This window comes from Mchenga conophoros, linkage group LG23, assembly GCF_057382185.1.
Source record: "Mchenga conophoros isolate Kocher_MC1m ecotype Shallow Benthic linkage group LG23, M_conophoros_male_GT1.1, whole genome shotgun sequence".
Lineage (NCBI taxonomy): Eukaryota > Metazoa > Chordata > Actinopteri > Cichliformes > Cichlidae > Mchenga > Mchenga conophoros.
In genome coordinates, this window is record NC_140547.1 from 36,878,612 (window position 1) to 36,897,593 (window position 18,982).

An 18,982-nucleotide genomic window follows, 5' to 3' on the forward strand; every position below is an offset into this window, starting at 1 on the left:
AAAAACCTACAAAAAATATGAAATGTATTTTGTAGAACACAGAGCTGGGATTGAATAATGGTCTTACGTATTTTACAGTGTACTGTATATTAGTTTCAACTAGGACATTATCCAAGAATTACTGGATTGCACAATATGAAGCCTCAGTGTCTGTCACGGTCTGGCTGGCAGACCGTGGGGATGTGGGGAAAGGAGGACCCAGGCGCGGTGCTCTATGTATAAACAGTGTGTTTATTTACAGAGTGGAACAAAAACAACAATAAATCCCCGTGTTCTCCCAGACTCCCGTGTCGTGTCTCTGCGTGAATAGTTCGTATCTCTGTGCTCTCTGCTCCCGTGTCAGCACCCCCCGGTGCTCGCTGCTCTTCGTGCCTTCCACGCTCCTCCTGCGGGAAACAATAGACGCAGCCGTCAGGACACAAATAACCGCGGGCATACACTTACACACATTAACTCAATTCAATGGGACGACTAACGTGGAGTCTCAAGGAAATGATCCCGCGTCGGTGGGAGCTCCAACTCTCTCCTAAGTAGCTCCCCCGACGAGGCCTGATCAGCAGCAGGTGTGTGACTTCGGGTGTGGCCAGTCCTTCCGCAGGGCCACACCCCTCAGGCCTGCAGGTGGCTGAGCTCCATCCTCCAAGCATACCCGCAGACACACACACACACACACACACACACTCACATCTACAAGCATGGAGAAGAGCAGCAGCAACACCAAAATACATATAATAATAATAATATAATTCATAACTGCTCAGGGATCCTGGGTTGCTCAGACCCAGGACCCTGACAGTGTCAGCATTTTGGGCTGCACCCTGTTATGATTTAGGCCCAGACGTTATCATTATTTGGACTGACAGAAGTTTGATTAGCATGTTATACTCACAAACACCAGGATTGGAACATGTGCATAACTGCTAATCACTACTATCACTACTCAGTCCACCTCAGCATTATCCAAATGAATGATTTATATTAAAAAAATGAGTACTTAACTGTTTTATTTTATTTTTTATTTTTTGGTAAGGTGTAACTATCGATTTTTGTTTAGAGAACAATCCTTTTTGGTTGTTTTTTAATACCAGGCTGGGAGTTACTGTACCTGTGTTTAGTAGTGGCTTTTTTGGCCAGCCTTAAGGGGATATTTTTTCGGCACTACATGACACTTCAGTGGAGGTTGGATCCATTGCCTGTAATACAGTATAAGTGTCAATGTGACTACAATATATATTGTAGTCACATAGTGCAATATGTATCGCAATATGTAATTGTAAAATACTTATTTTATAATCTTACATTTATTCAAGATTAATAAAAAAACCATTTAATAAAAGTACAAGCTTGAATTTATACTTACTATCGTTTCAAGAACTCAACATTTACAAACTGCAGAATTGGGACATTCTGCACATCTGGTGTATTGTTTATTATAAGAGCCAAATCAGCAGCAATATCAGAATTACCAGAGATGTTGATTGTCTCTGAGGGTTGCTTTCTAGTTTGTGCACTTACATTTGTTTCATTTTGTTTGTTTGTTTGTTTTTTTCATTTCTCTATGTGCATAAAATCGTAGGCCTGCCACCAACCCCTGCTCTCACACACTGTGAATCATAAGGACTGTGGGATTTAATAATAATAATAAAAAAAGCAACTCTCCTGAAGGGGGGGACTGCTGTGTTTGCACATGCATGTGCACATCTGTGTGTATCTGTGTATGGGATCTGACTCCTTCTTCTTATCCTTCTTGTTCTTTCTCTTGGGAAGCTGTTTGGATTTTCATGTCGCTTTTCCAAGTTTTCCCTTTTTGAAAAAAAAAGTAGGACACTGCTGCCTGCTTGATGTTTGAATTGTGGGTGGGGGTGGAGGGGTGCGGGTGCTTTAAGACACTGCTGTGCCTTCTGTTTTTGGAGGAACTGAGATATGATTCAAAGCCCTGACAATCGGATGCTGAGGAGAACAACAACAACTATTTCGGGTACAATGGCGGCACACCGAACACAGGATGATTTGTGTAAAAAAAGGGAACAGATCCTTTGCTTATTGCACATTAGAAGATAGAGTGAAGCGGGGGGATCAGGAGTTTGGGTTGCATCGTGGGTGGGCATGTATCAATGCACAAGCAACATAATCTGAAAGCATCAGTCACAGAAAGGAAACCACTGATTCAAGAAAGGATGGACTGAGCCAGAGGTAGAAGTCAAATTAGTGGCCGACCCAAGGAAGTCCCTCGCCTTCAAGTTGCTGAATTTCACTGACATTCAATAGTCTCTGGTCACTACAGTGTTTCTACATTACCCTATCCTAATGTGTGTAGATTAACTGAATAGCCCAGTTGGATTTGATTTTGAGTGAAATTATTGCCATTATTTTTAAAATGAATCTTCAGCTGATATATTGGTTTGTACACTTAATTTCTCTGTTTTTTATGTATTTTAGAAACATTTAAAAATTCAATTTTACAAGTTTTAAAACTACAGTATTATTTTCTAACTATAAAATGTTGCATTTGTCTCTTTTCCACCAAGAATAAAAATAAAAAACAATCAGTTTTAAGTTCAACTCAGTTTAATGCCCCAACAGTGTCATCTTAGTGTTGTTGCATGGTAAAGAATGGTTTGCAATAACTATAGGGATGGATTTGAAAAGGATTTTCAGTTTAATAATGTATTTATTAAGAGACTCAAGTAACCAAGCTATGGGGTTACATGAGCCATCCCGTGGGTTAACAACGATCGCCTTCACTGCTGTTGGGCAACAGGGTGCCTGTGAAAAGTGTGCTACTCTGAAGACAATGGAAGAAGAAAGGCAAAGGTTTGTTAAATAAAATAGGCACTTTAAATGTAGACACTATGACTAATCAAAAGATGTCCGATTTGATGGAGAGAAGAAAGGTAGATATTGTGTGCAGCAGGCCAAGCAAGAGCAGCAGTGAAGGTGAATTCAAACTCTTGCACCACAGTGCTGATAGGAAGTCAAACTGATTAGGGATAATCTTGAAGGAAGAGTACATGAATAGTGTGAAGGCAGTGTAAGACAGGATCATGGGTCTGATGCAGAGACGCTAAGGGGTGATGTTGAATGTTTTTACTATGAATGCCCCAGAGTTTGGATATGTTAGAGGAGAAAGAAGGATTCTGGGGGAAGTTGGATCAAATTTTAGAGAGTCCCCGGGAGGGGTGAGAGACTGGTGATTGAAGCAGACTTTAACAGATACCTAAGTGAAGGCAACAGATGTGATGAGGAGGTGTTTGATAGGTATGATGGTAAGAAAACAAATACAAGGACATATAGTGGTGGATTTTGCGAAGAGGATGGGAATGGCTGTGGTGAACACATTACTTTAAGAACAGGGAAAATATAGGGTAACAGATTGGAGGTAGGTGGACTACATTTTATACAGATGATGATCTCTGAATGAGGTAGGAAACAAGGCAAGGTGGTGTCAGGGGATAATGTAGCTAGGCAGCATCAGATGGTATTCTCTAGGATGACTTTGGACACCAAGAAAAGGAAGCAAGTGAAGGTAGAGCAAAGGATTAAATGGTGAAAGTTGAAGATGTAAGAATGAAAAAAAAAAAAAAAAAAGAAGATGTAAGAATGTTGCACAGAGTTGAAGCGGTGAAGAGTTACAAGATGACTGGGGGAAATATAGTGCTAAAGGAAACGTCCAAGAAGGTGCAATCTCTGGTCAGAGAAAAAAGGGCAAAGAGAAAATATTTAAATGAAGAGATCATCAAAGAAAATGACAGTCAAAGATTCAGTTCAATTTAGTTTTACTCAAGACCCTACAATAATAGTGAGTTGTATGTGAAGCTGCACACTAAGGAGATGGCTTAGTGTGCATGGGTGATTTCGCTCAGAAGTAAGAGTGAAAGTGATGGTTCACAAGATAGTAGTGAGGCCTGCTATGATGTGTGGTTTGGAGATGGTGGGACTAATAAAAGAGATGGAAGGCGGAGCTGGGTGTGGGAGAGTTGAAGGTGGCAAGGTTTTTATTAAGAGTGACCAGGATGGACAGGATTTGAAATAAGTACATCAGAGGGACAGCTCAGGTTGAGCTTTTTCAAGATAATGTTAGAGGGGCAAGGTTGAGATGGTCTGGACATGTGCAGAGATTGGATTGTGGGTGCACTGGACAAAGGATGTTGAGTATGGAGCTGCCAGACAGGAGGAAAAGAGGAAGACCACAGGGAAGGTTCTTGGATGTAGTGAAGGACATACAGAGGAGGATGCTAAAGACAGGGTGAGATGGAGGCAGATTAGTGAAAAAAGAAGATGAGGCTTAAGTCCAAAAAATAACTCTTATATCACAGTAAGTGAATATTATGCAAGTATGGTTCATGGTTCATAGTTCATGGTTTGGACTGTGGGAGGAAGCTGGAGCACCTAGAAAGAACCCACAGAGGCACGGGAAATACATGCTGCTAGTTAATTATTTATCTTTTTGTTTCTCTTTGGTTTTACTTTGGTTTATTTTGCGTTGTTTTTTTTTTCATTTCCTGCTTTTGTTCCTTTACCTCGCTTATGATTTTCAACCCCAATTAATTAGTGTAACTGTTGTTTAGCAGGCATCCTATTGACATATTTACATGCCCATATGTGGGCAACTGTTCGTTCGTGGACTCTAAAAATAATTTACTGCAAGAAGCAAATACAACAACAACAATAATAAAAAAATAATACCAAATCTTAGTTCTGCTTTAAGCATGATTAGTTATGTCACTAATATCATCTAAAGAATATTATCATTATTTTTATAATTAATAATAATAGTTATTGCTACCTCTAGTATCTGAATAATCAAGTAATTCATCAGATTTTCAAAAACTGTGCATGTAGGTAGTTGTATAGTAAAACTGCAACATTAGAAAAACAGCAACAGCTTTCTGTGAATTTTAAACTAGCATATTTTACACAAACTAAGATGCTTTACATATATGAGTGCTTTTGTTTCCATCTGCGTTAACTCTGAAGGCTGCAAGATATGGTAAAAGGGTCCACAAAACATTTTTTTTTTTGTATTTTAAGGTCAAGATATTCTGAATAATCAATATTTGACCTTGGTAGAGCTTTTCTGCTTCAAGTTGTGAACATTTCACTGCAACTCTTATAACACTTTCTGGATGAGTAACCTCTGACTCACAGGAAGTGATGCATTTACTGGTGTCAGAAGCAAACTGTTGAATAATGGTGACCCTTTTTATGTACACAATAATGAAATCAAATAACAATATACAGAAATATGCCTTTACTTGAAATAAAACTAGCATGGGAAGAAGGTCCTTACTGTACAGTTCTGTCCCCACTGTCCCTCTGATTTACCCTCAGAGGGACTAATTCAATGTGACCGAAAGAACGAGATCGCGGATACAAGCGGCAGAAATGAGCTTCCTCCGAAGGGTGGCTGGCCTCTCCCTTAGAGATAGAAGTTCGGCCATCCGGGAGGGGCTCAGAGTAGAGCAGCTGCTGCTCCACATCGAAAGGAGCCAGCTGAGGTGGTTCGGGCATCTGACAAGGATGCCCCCTGGGCGCCTCCTGGGTGAGGTGTTCCAGGCATGTCCCACCAGGAGGAGGCCCCGGGGCAGACCCAGGACACGCTGGAGAGATTATATCTCTCGGCTGGCCTGGGAACGCCTTGGTATTCCCCCGGATAAGCTGGAGGAGGTGGCTGGGGAGAGGGAGGTCTGGGCCTCTTTGCTTAGGCTGCTGCCCCCGCGACCCGGCCTCGGATAAAGCGGATGAAGATGGATGGATGGATGGATGGGAATAATTCAACCAACCAATTATCATTCCTCATAGGTCAGCCTAACCCTTCCTTACTTACCAGTTAGTGGCATTGTAAGGCAGGCCTTAGCTCTATATAATGCCTTCAGTGTATTTTCAAAGTAAAAGCCATTTATATTGTCACTTTTAAGGTTTAGCCAACTTGCACTTAATTTGTTTGGAAAAGAAAAGAAATTTCAGCAGCCTGGGCATCGGTGACCTAATAGCTAGTTATGGTCATGGGGGTGGGACACCAGAATGACTTGGTTGAGCTTAATAGTCTCCATAACCAGGTCTCCTACTGATTACACTGATTAAAATGCATGGTAATGCACCTTCTGCCCTGAGATTACGTATGGATGGCTCCTACTGGTGATATCTATGGGAGTGATTACAACTATAAATGGCTATTCAGCGGGATGATGACAGTGTGACATTGGGCTCTTTGTCCTGCTAGATGGTTGACTGTGATTTTGAGAGATACTTTGATTATCTTAGTCAAAATCAGATTCTGTCTTACATTTTACACCACTGCATAGTGAGCTGCAAGTGGGAGCCTATTGGCAATAACACAACACCCACAGGGAGTAAGGTCACCTACACCTACTGCTCTGCTAACAATCTCGGGGATGTGCAGTGCAAAGACAGCACTGAAAGGTGTATTACAGATTACAGAAATGGAGGGCAAGAAAAAAAATAAACAAATCTTGAATATATGGAGAGATTGGAGGGGATAAAAAGATTGTGGGTGAAAATGGGAAGGGTTAGGGCACTAGATGTAAAGACAAAAAAGACAAGTAGTAGTGAATGAATAGGGACGGGTGAATAAGAATGGATGATAGGGAAGGATAATGATAGGGCAATATTAAAGGAGGAGCAGGGAGATGGTGGGTGTGGGGGTGCAAGAATAAAGAGGATAAGAGGATAAACACACATCATGCTGGGATTTAGGGTAAACGCAGTCAACTCATACTATGTCAAGAATAACCTCTCTTCCGTAATTTGACTCTCTGTTACAATTTCATTGATTTTTTTTTTTTTTACAGTTGTGCAAAAGACACGCTTGTGAGGAAACAAAGTGATTAATCTCTGTGGTTAAATAAGAGGAGGCTCTTTTTATGGTGTCTAGGCATTTTGGGGTGTGAAGCGTTGGTCATGGCCAGCTGGTAGATTTTAAACTACTTAGGGAATTAGAGGCTGCTACAATCGGCAAGAAGCTGGATTAACTTTTTAGGCTTTTAAGCCTGACTTAACCCTGCTGTGTTTCATCTGAGACAAAAACATTGCCACCACATCATAAAAAATTCAAACAGCATTAATGATGCCCCCCTGCCCACATTTTCTTTCTTTTTTTTTTGGGGGGGGGGGGGGGGGGGGTGTTGTTGTTAAGCAACCAAAATAGAGGAATTGCATAAAGTGCAGAATTATATGAAAGTCATTTGCAAGAGGAATCAAACATTGCGTTTTACAAGCCTCTATCCAAACTCCTCACATACAATATTAATTGATAATTGCACTCTCTACATTTCTCATTAATACAGATATGTAGAGAGTAAAGAGGGCAAAAGGGGGGTTTGAAGGCCAGCACTTATATTATAATAAATGAGGAACACTTATTTCTTTTTCTCTTTCTTGTCCTCTGTTAGGTTTGCCCTTTGGTGTCCACAGTACGGGCACCAAGGAGACACATAGGAAAGGTCTTAGTCGTATGCATCGTTTGTGTTCATTAGTGTCACTATTAAAGCAATGTCGTCTTTCCCACTGGCTCGCGAGGCTGCGACTGCTTCCAATTTGGACGTTATCTAAAGATCTGCCTTCAGTGTAATATGACCTTAGTGACGCAGCGGTGAGAGTCACGGGCAGCACTACGCTATGGAAATGTGCATACACAAATCCCAAATGACCACTTGCTCTACATTAGGGCAAATAAATAGCAGAGCACATTGCAGGGACCACTCGCACAACAGCGTTCCCCATTTGCGAAGCAATGGCGTGTCAAATGGAGAAATTCTTCGAGCAAAAAAAAAAAAAATACTCGCAACTTTGAATGTGCTCTGGAAAATCAGTTTTCTGCATCCATAAACTGTACTGGTGCATCATTCAGACAAAGATAGTTGCTAATAAGCAACAGTGTAACATGCATATAGAGTTTCACTCAACAGAATTGGAGAGCTGACTTACTGGAGGGTCTGTAGGTACAATAAACTGCACAACAAACACAATTCTTTGTAAGATAATGAATTTAGAAAATGCTTTAGAGGGCACACGTTGTTTTTAAATGTTTAATTGTGGTCTTTAAATTCTGTTGATCAAAACATTTAGAAGCACAAGTCAAACTGAAGCCCTGCTCTTTACTGACCTGTTGCCATGATGAACCATAGTATTTGAGCACTATAGTTGATGGCTTTTGTTGACACCCCCACCCAACACAGTTGGGTATACTTAATTTGTGTCCATATAAAAAGCATTTCCCAGTTCATGTAGTGAGCACAGAGAGTCAATAGCATTTAAAGCATTTAAAATAGCATGGGAGTCAAATGCAGGACAAGGGACCAATGATGAATTTACTGTTATTATAACAGGAACGGTTTTCAGTAGTTGGGAATAAAACTGGTAAGGTTTTTAGGAGCAAGAGTGGTAATCTCCAGATGACTGCCAGAGGAAAGAAGATAGGTTGTTGGGATACATTCTTGCCAATATTACTTTCATGCATAACAGGTTTGAGATGACTGTAGACTGAGAGAGTTCTGTGACCGGATGTGGTGAAAAGTGGACACCCAAGTGAGTTTGTTGTGAGCATTAATTCAATTATACGGGTGGAAATGTTACAGGTTCAGCAATTTGAGGAGCTACCTTAGAAGGCAGAAGAGGAAACCACTGATTGTATTTATTACCCAGTCATCTGTCATAGAGCAACCTAGGCAACTTAAGCCGGGAAGATCTGTGATGCATAACGAGTGAATCGCTCCCCATGTGGAAGCCCTTGTAACAGCTTGTACAAGCAAAGGTTCTGTCTGACATCTGGCAGGCTTGTCAACCCTGGTATATTCAATTCAGTTCTAGAAAAAATGCAAAGGATCAGTCTCCCCAGATCAACCCATCTCAGCACCAGCCCACATTAGCGCATACCTTTCTACAGATCTAATTGACCAACTCCTATAGCCAATTAGATCTGCTTTAGTGGGGGTATAAATCAGATTAACTAAAATTGCTGTGCATCTGCAAGCTGCTTCGCAACCCACCTCCCTGCTCCAGCACCTCCTTTGATCAGTACAGGGAGTGCAGAATTATTAGGCAAGTTGTATTTCTGAGGAATAATTTTATTATTGAACAACAACCATGTTCTCAATGAACCCAAAAAACTCATTAATATCAAAGCTGAATGTTTTTGGAAGTAGTTTTTAGTTTGTTTTTAGTTTTAGCTATTTTAGGGGGATATCTGTGTGTGCAGGTGACTATTACTGTGCATAATTATTAGGCAACTTAACAAAAAACAAATATATACCCATTTCAATTATTTTTTTGTACCAGTGACACCAATATAACATCTCCACATTCACAAATATACATTTCTGACATTCAAAAACAAACAAAAACAAATCAGCGACCAATATAGCCACCTTTCTTTGCAAGGACACTCAAAAGCCTGCCATCCATGGATTCTGTCAGTGTTTTGATCTGTTCACCATCAACATTGCGTGCAGCAGCAACCACAGCCTCCCAGACACTGTTCAGAGAGGTGTACTGTTTTCCCTCCTTGTAAATCTCACATTTGATGATGGACCACAGGTTTTCAATGGGGTTCAGATCAGGTGAACAAGGCGGCCATGTCATTAGTTTTTCTTCTTTTATACCCTTTCTTGCCAGCCACGCTGTGGAGTACTTGGACGCGTGTGATGGAGCATTGTCCTGCATGAAAATCATGTTTTTCTTGAAGGATGCAGACTTCTTCCTGTACCACTGCTTGAAGAAGGTGTCTTCCAGAAACTGGCAGTAGGACTGGGAGTTGAGCTTGACTCCATCCTCAACCCGAAAAGGCCCCACAAGCTCATCTTTGATGATACCAGCCCAAACCAGTACTCCACCTCCACCTTGCTGGCGTCTGAGTCGGACTGGAGCTCTCTGCCCTTTACCAATCCAGCCACGGGCCCATCCATCTGGCCCATCAAGACTCACTCTCATTTCATCAGTCCATAAAACCTTAGAAAAACCAGTCTTGAGATATTTCTTGGCCCAGTCTTGACGTTTCAGCTTGTGTGTCTTGTTCAGTGGTGGTCGTCTTTCAGCCTTTCTTACCTTGGCCATGTCTCTGAGTATTGCACACCTTGTGCTTTTGGGCACTCCAGTGATGTTGCAGCTCTGAAATATGGCCAAACTGGTGGCAAGTGGCATCTTGGCAGCTGCACACTTGACTTTTCTCAGTTCATGGGCAGTTATTTTGCGCCTTGGTTTTTCCACACACTTCTTGCAACCCTGTTGACTATTTTGAATGAAACGCTTGATTGTTCGATGATCACGCTTCAGAAGCTTTGCAATTTTGAGACTGCTGCATCCCTCTGCAAGATATCTCACTATTTTTGACTTTTTTGAGCCTGTCAAGTCCTTCTTTTGACCCATTTTGCCAAAGGAAAGGACGTTGCCTAATAATTATGCACACTTGATATAGGGTGTTGATGTCATTAGACCACACCCCTTCTCATTACAGAGTTGCACATCACCTAATATGCTTAATTGGTAGTAGGCTTTCGAGCCTATACAGCTTGGAGTAAGACAACATGCATGAAGAGGATGATGTGGACAAAATACTCATTTGCCTAATAATTCTGCACTCCCTGTATGTTGTCACTACTGTGTTTGGGTTTTGCTCTAGCTTTCCATGTATGAACATGGAAGGTCCGGGAGGTCCTGGAACAAATCCATTCCATCAAATGTCAAACTCCATTTGACCATAGTGTTCCTGATTGACCAACCTAACATATATTTTTCAGCGTTGTACATTTTTTCCCCTGGAAGATGTTTCCACTGATGTTTAAGATTTTCTTGTATGTTTTATCCAACTTTATATCATTCAAAGACTATTGCTTTTAGCTATATTTGTTTATATTTTATTGCCTACCTTTTGGTTCTATTATCTATCTATTACTGTCCCTGTTTCAACTCACTTTTTTACTGTACTGATCTTGACAAACTATAAACTGGCTTGACTTGAACTTTCTTTGCACAACCACACCAAATGCAACAAAATATTAAAGTCAGTCTTTTTTTCCCATTTAAAGACACTCTGTAGCCATTAAGCCCTGATCTGTTATTACCCTGCATTAGTGTTGCTGAAGTGCTCTTGAGGCTCTCCAGGCTCAGGCAAATGCAGTCACAACTGTCAAAGGGGGACAAAAGATTCACTGACAATTCAGTTTTTAAGGATTTAATACACAGTTTTTACTTAAACCTGAACATAGTACTATTTTAAAAGTGTAACATAACTACACAAAACTGTAAGAAAGTTATCTGTATTAAATTTCAGACTTACAGCATTAAAATGATATTTAATTGCAATTCACTTATTTTGTCTGCATCTTGGGTCATGTGTAGAAGGGAAATATATAAGCGCATGATGTTACATGCAACATCATGCGCTTATATATTTCCCTTCTACACAGGAGAATGAAACTTCATTATGAATTATTCCCTTTAGAAATAAGGAGCTAGCAGTGTGAGATGCTGATGGCCTGGGGACAATTGAGCTTGTGGAGACATGTGTAAGTGTGTCATATCATTTGAGGACAGAGAGAAGGTAAAACTATGCAAAACAAGCTTGAGCTGCTCTCATATTCACACTCATATTTGTATCTTTCTTAGACTTGAATGCAAGATTGTAAAACCCCTTTGTTAATATTTCATTGTTTGCAATACACTTTCACTTTCTTTATATCCAGGAAAACTATGGCTAACCTTTTAAGCCAAGCCAGAAATGCCTCATGGATTTCATCTGAAATTGGGGGTTGTTTCTTTCTTCTGTATGACCCACTTTTTAGAACCAAATCAGTGCCTTTCAGATGGTTTTTGGGTCATATTTGGACTGCCACAAGCACATAAGGGAACCAGTTGGTAATTGAGAAAGCGTCATCAAATGCTTACAAAAAAGCAAAGTTACGTTGAATTTCTGTTAGCCTACAGCATTTAGTGTCTAGATCCATAATCAGCGACTTACAAAACATGAACATGAGTTGTAATTTTTCAGGGTTAAAAATATAATAAAAAGGTAAGGAAGGAAAGACAAGTGGAGAACTTTTTAAGGCAAAAAAGGAACTCTTATAACTGCTGGTACACTCAGACACTTACCTGCTGATTCTCTTAGTCCATCCCCCCACTGTCCACAGGATGACTTGGCTCACGTTGCCATAGAAACAGGAATTACAAAAAGCTCAATAATATCTGGATGGAGGGCAGAGAGAGAGCGAAATGGAAAGAGGCTTCAACACACAGGCAGTGAGTTAGTGGTTTTTTTTATATACTTTGTGATATGAAGGTGCTCTTTTCACAGAAGTTAACTCTCCAATATAGGTAATAAATCAAGAATAAAACTGTCACGATGCATTATATTTTACATTAAATAAAGTCATGAATCAAAGTAATGATAAAGGGAGCCTTAGACAGACTGTAAAGTCCTTTGAGGCGACTTTGTGGGTTTTGGCTTTATAAATAAAATTGACATTGGCGTATCCTACAAAAATCAAGCACAGCGTTAGTTCAGGCATGCCACAAAGTCAAGTTCAGCTACAGTCCTGTCAGAGCAGCTTATCTCAATATAATATAAGGTGATGCCTTAGCTAATGCCTTACAGATCCAATTCACTATGTCATATAGGATATGCTATTTAAGATGCTTCAGGTTGCCCAGGGTTGCTGTAATTTTTGAAGCCACTTTACAGCCCCCCGTCTACAGTGGGGACAATTTATATAACACAGCTTTATATGTTTGTAACATCCTGAATGATAAAAACCATAAGTTTGTTACACAATCCTACTGTTTCCCTTTATATTTACAGAGAAATGGAAACATCACTCGAGACATTTGCATCTCTAAACCCAACTGATGACATCATTGGGGTCATAATTAATTAACTAGTAACATTAGTAAAATGATAGCAATTCAGCATACATTAAAATACAGCATATAAGGCAAAAACTGTGCAAGTCTGTGCAATTCTGACAAGTTTGAAAGTCAACATTTGACATGGCCACCTTCATTTATCAATACAGCCTGAGCTGTCTTGGTGATCACCATTGGCTGAAGTTTACAACTAACAGCTCTTTGGTAATCACCTTTTTGGTCCAAAAATGCAATTTTTTAAAAACTGTGTTATCTTTGTCACAAGCAACTTTTAAATACAAGAATTTCAATTTACAAATTGGTTCTTAGTTGAGTTTTCTGTTGTGCATTGAATAAGCCGAAGGGGAGTGTTAAGTGACTCCACAAAAAAAGCTGACAATGTCCAACGAAAAACTTTATAAGACCTTCAGAAAGCCTGGACAGCTACTGCTACTACTGACAGTCTGACTCCTTGAAAGCAAAGTGACAAGAGGTGGCTTAAGACTTCTGTAATTCCATTAAAAATATTCCAAAAGACACCACAAACACTGAACAATCACTGCGGCCTCATCTAGGTGATATACCCAAAAGACTGTTTAGGAATGTTTCTTAGGAAAAGAGGAAAGAGTTGTAGTCGTTAGCCTGGCTCCGATAGCAATCGAGCATCTGCTTGTTGTAATGGGGTGGAACAAGCACGATCCATGAGGGTCCTATCCTGCAACCCACAGGATCCAATGGATCCAATGTCACAGTCCACTACAGAATCCCTGCAGCGGTCCAAGTCCTAAGGGGTCATGTATTTCACAGAATGAGGGTAAATTCTATAACATTAGGCAGATGGTTTCACTGAGTACGACTTAACATAACAAGTAAACTGATTTGCATTTCTGAAAACACTACTTATGTTCAGCAGTTTCGGGCTGTATTAGTCTTTGGTGTTTTATTGTCTGTTTTAGTAGCAGTTTGAGATACGGTGCTAATGAAAATTATTTTACTAATAAATTCCGTCTCCATTATAAACCGCAAGGGAGCTGTTTTGTTAGGCCCAAGCAGTTTAAAATGAGAAACATTCAGCTGAGCTGCAATCAGAGGTCATCAGATTTTAATATACCAAACTCTGTGGCCTACATATATTGCAATATTTTTCCTGAACACTGTATTTTCTCTCTTTTACAGGTATTTGCATTTTTTTCTCACGATCATGACAACAGTCAACTTGGTCTTTTGGCTTTTAGTGTGTTTTTGTTTTTGCTCAACACAACTCATCCAACAAGCACACATGTGGGCTGTGGCACATTTCCATCTATCCCTTCCACGCTATCACATACATTATCACATGCCTATAGCTGCCACGTTAGCAGGAACACAACCCCCCCACCCCAATGAATTAATCTGTCAAGAGCAGGATCGCAGCGTTCCTCTCTCCCTGCTCCCTTATCTCCGCTCTGAGGCAACTTCTTAAGTAGGAACAGGAGATAAGATGAGTCGAAGGAATGAGATATCACGAGCTAAACTGAGATTTAATTTGTGATGGAATTTCTAAACGTGCGCCGGTGATGCCGAGCAGGTAACACTTTGGGAGGTATGAGCTCTCCATCTGGCAAACAATTGTCCTCCGCCTGTGCAAACAATTCCTAATTACTTCTGTCTGATTAACTGGCAAATTTTTGAGCTGCATCCCAGACACAAATAAGCCACAGGTGCGTGCAGGGGTGCCGCCACACGATGCACCGCACAACCTCGCACACAGCTGATTTGTTTGTGTTACGCAACTGCTTCTTTCTTTTCTTTCCTTTTTCTTTCTTTTTTTTTTTCAAATGACACAAGTCAACATTTAAGTAATCCAGCTTAGACTTGTGCTGTGAAAGTGACACTGAGGTCTGTCATACTTTTTTTTTTTTTTTTGACATTTTTATGGTTTTCATGAGAAATTATTGACACCTGAGTGTTCAGGAAGTTTGCCATGAGCTCATATTTCAGGTCTTGGTAGGTTGGTTTTTTTTTGTAATTACATTCCTGGATGACACTAAGGGTGGCTTACTTACTTTTGCTGAACTCCACCGTAATGGAGTCTGCTGTCAGATCACACTACATTAAACCTCTATGAATAACTCCAAAGCCATGCACACAAAAACAAGCCTCGCTGCCATCTTATTTCTTTTTGCCTCCCATCTGTAGTCCCCTCCCCCCCCGTTACCGCCTGCTGTGTTAGGGCAGCCCTGGGCAGGGCACCGTGCCTATTCTTGTCAAAAACATCAAACAGGTTTCATCACTAACGAACCTGCTTGAACACTCTTTCTTTCATTTAGATGTTTGCCTGAATATTCAAAAATCGCTTTCATCCGCAACTGCCGATACAGACGTGTCATTCTCTCGCTGAAAATCTTTATGCGCCTGCTCGTCTTTAAAAGCCCGAGCTGCTCTGATCAAAAGGTGATAAAAATAGTGCGCAGATAAATGCGACAGATTGGATTCAGGCCCGTATTATAAATTACAAAAGAGCTGCAGCACAACCTTTATGTTCTTTGCATCTTATATTCCAAACTGGGAGGCATACCTTTTTCTTTAAAAAAAAAAAGAGAAAGCTCAGGGACAAAGACCTTCTGGATATGTTATTTAGGTACAGGTATAATAGGAGCTTTTTAAAAAAAAAAAAAAAAATCCCTTTGACAGGAACCTTTCAAAAACAAAGACAGGCTTAAGAAGCATCCTTTGCTCTACTGAGGAATAAATGCTTGCATGCATTACCCCCCACCCCACCACTTCTTTCCTCTGCAAAAAATGGTCCTTTCAATCCGTCCGGGGAAATTCGTGTAAATGTGTAAATTCTCTCGGCTACAAAACTAAACAAAAGTTATTTTTTTCCTGGAACTTCTCACTCCTTCCCGCGGGCCCTCTTCTGCTTCAAAAATGCCCCTTTGCCCTTCTAGGATTTGTCCCTCCCTTGTTCCTCTCCTCTCCCTCAGCCTCTTCCTCGCTCAATCTCACAAGTGTTGCCCTGAATGCTTTTCCTTATATGGAGGTCCCCATGGTCACACCAAATCCAGCGTCACCTAGGAAAAGACTGGATAGATTCCTTTTTCCACTTGCGAAGGGCACTTGCTCAGATCCTGAATCTTAATTTGGCCAGCTCTCTCCCGGTGGAGCTATCCAGTGGTGGTGGGAGTGAGTTGTGCCTTACTTTGGGATAACAATTAATGACTTGCCGGGCCTATACATCTTCAAGTGGAACCAATTTGCTTTGTGGATTAGATACACTTGTTTCGCGCAAGCTCTCTTTGATTGAGCCGGTTGATACAACTGTTCAGCAGCGAGCCAAGGCAAACACCACATCGGAGTACTTCACCAAGGCGAAAAATAAAAAGTGCTGCATTTGCTACTTTATAGATTGCAAAGCAAATATTTCACGGAGTATGTTACACAGACACCAATATACAGTTTATATTGTACAAAAAAAGGGAAAGAACGTGATGAATTTCCCCGCTACACAACAGCACCAGAAATATGCATTCACGGTGCAGTTACACACACTCCTGAAGTGGTTGCCTCAGTGCGATTTGCATTTGATTTGAATGCATTTCTCCATTTAGCAATGGATGTAACTCCAGCATGTGAACATTGTCGAACGAGTATCTCAAATGTTCTGTGGAGAAATCCCATTTCAGGGTTCAATGGCTCTTCTCAAGCTACTCATCCGGGAAGCCATGAAATATATGCTCGTGTAAAACTTGTCTATTCAATCAGTTTCCCTATTTTCAATTATTGTCATTACTGCTCTGCATGCTACTGGTTTCCTTCACAAAATGGAATAAATAAGCTGTGGGTCGATCAAAAGTGAGGACAATTAAGGTGGCCGCATATTAGACGATGGGGATTACAATGGAGTACAATGGCCCTGAGGTTCAAAACAAAAGTTCTCGCTTTACAGGAAGGGCATTGGTATATTATTTATTTTTTTCACCTTTTTTTTGGTGGGGGGGTTATTTTGTAATTTCCTGTTTCTATCGTAATACAATATTCTTTAAAAAGATGTTAGGAATCTACAGACAGCCAAAACATTACCACTGTTGAACATTACAAAGAAAACCGTATTGTTGATTGTATAACAAGGCTCTTTGGCAAGCACGGTGAACTCGGCATAACACAGGCGGGCAGAACTCTGCATAATGCCGTCAACTATCCTCATGGTGTTAAAATATCTCTTGCCACCCTGAAAGCATGTTGTAAAGAATAAGGATTGCCATGTTAAAGGGATACTGAAAATTGCAAAAAGTGATTGTCCTATCATCAGGGTACATTTTAACAGTGTCCTTTTCCATCCTTTCAAACTCTGCAGTATACACTGATCTATTAGCAGAGCAAGAAATATTGTCCTTTACTGGAAAGTGAAATATTTTATTCAGTCAACCACAACAATAAAATCATTCTCTCTCTTAGCAGAATATTTTGATTCAATTCAGTTTTATTTATATAAGCCCCAATCACAACAGTTGCCTCAAGTCTCTTTTAAGGTAAAGACTTTACAATAATGGAGAGAAAACCTTACTTGGAGACAGTGGGAAGGAAAAACTCCCTATTAACAGGAAGATGTCTGACTGAATGGGATGTGCTGGAATGTTCTAGAACAACCTTGCTTACAACACAGTGTAGGACCAACCCTGAGGTCCTGTGTCCATTTGTGACAGATCCACTTTCTGCTGCACAAGTGTAACCCACATACAATGAGGGTACCACTTTAAGGACTGATATGAGGAGAGATGGACAGCCTGCCCAATCAATCGAAATGCACAGGTCCCAGTATGCTTAGACCAATGGGAGAGCAGGCTGCCGCTGTATTTCCCACCCACGTTCGCTGTGTTAGCTGCTATGTGTGGAGTAGTGATGGGATTTCTGGCTCTTTTTAGAGAACCGGCTCTTTCGGCTCGGGTCAATAAAAAGAGACAGCTCTTTCGGCTCCGAACCGGCTCTTCAGGTTGTTTTGTTGCTTTAGTTAATTTATTATTAACAACAATATAAAATTATGCACAAAAGAATTACTAATGTAAAAAAAAAAGTGGTTTTATTTATATATGTTTATATATAAATATATACGGTGGTCCCTAGAGACAAAGCACGTACAAACTCCAAAACACATTTCTAGCATTAACTGAACTTCCAAAGCAGAGCTACTAGATCACTTAAATTACACATTGAAAGCATATGTGTTTTGTTTGTATATTTATACACAAGCACTCATATATATTCAAACAATTCAAAAAAATGTTCATTTACCTGTTACTACCACACACCAAATCCGGTCGTTGGTACTTGCTGGCTTGTGTAGCCACTACACTGCGCCTAGCATCCTGGAGCACTTCTGTTGTCTTTTGTACGTGTTTTGGAGTTTGTACGTGCTTTAGCGTTTGTACGTGTTTTGGAGTTTTTCATGTGTTGTGGAGTTTGTACGTGCTTCAGAGTTCGGACATGTTTTGAAGTTTGTACGTGCTTTGTCTCTAGGGGCCACCGTAAATATATTTTTATTTATTCACTCCACATAAAATGTAATAAATAAATCATATAATACAAAAACCAACTATTCACATTTCAACTTTTATCTATTTAAATTTTCAGCTTTTCCTTTTAAACTAATTTAAAGTGAAACAACACAAAACACTGCAAACCACAACACAATTAAATATAAATGAAAATATGAAAACAAAAAGAACATGCACATTCTCTGTCATATAGGCCTGCATGAATAAACTTTCTGTATCCTTTATTATCTGCAACTGAAAATAGTTGTGGATGATTACTATACCTTTCTAATGTGATGTTGTCGTCCCTGGCTCTCTTTCTCTCTCTTTCCCTCCCTCTCTGTTCCTGTGCTACTGCGAGTGTAACTACCGCCCCTCCCCCCTCTCTTCCCAGCGCTGGGAAGAGTGGGGAGCAGAAAAAAAGTGTGAGAGAGAGAGAGGGTGAGAGAAAGAAAAAAAAAAAAAAACCCACCGGCTGGCGATAAGGTGCCGGCTCGCGTCGTTCACGTCAAAGATCCGACTCTAACGGTGTGTTCACACCGAACACAATGGACACGAATAGAGCGTCAGGTTTACATGTAAAGTCAATGGAAAAGCCCGTGAAAATTCGGAAG

At 40.4% G+C, this 18,982-nt stretch overlaps 2 long non-coding RNA genes across 2 annotated transcripts; both read right to left on the reverse strand.

The window, feature by feature from the left end:
- Positions 1-213: 213 nt before the first annotated feature.
- On the reverse strand, positions 214-789 carry LOC146547760 (uncharacterized). The gene is made up of 2 exons (XR_014890730.1): positions 477-789; positions 214-386 (listed from the first exon to the last, which is right to left on the reverse strand). It is a non-coding gene; the product is annotated as an uncharacterized LOC146547760 (long non-coding RNA).
- A 351-nt stretch (positions 790-1,140) lies between these two features.
- Positions 1,141-18,819, reverse strand: LOC146547761 (uncharacterized). The gene is made up of 3 exons (XR_014890731.1): positions 18,653-18,819; positions 12,106-12,198; positions 1,141-1,193 (listed from the first exon to the last, which is right to left on the reverse strand). It is a non-coding gene; the product is annotated as an uncharacterized LOC146547761 (long non-coding RNA).
- Positions 18,820-18,982: the final 163 nt, after the last annotated feature.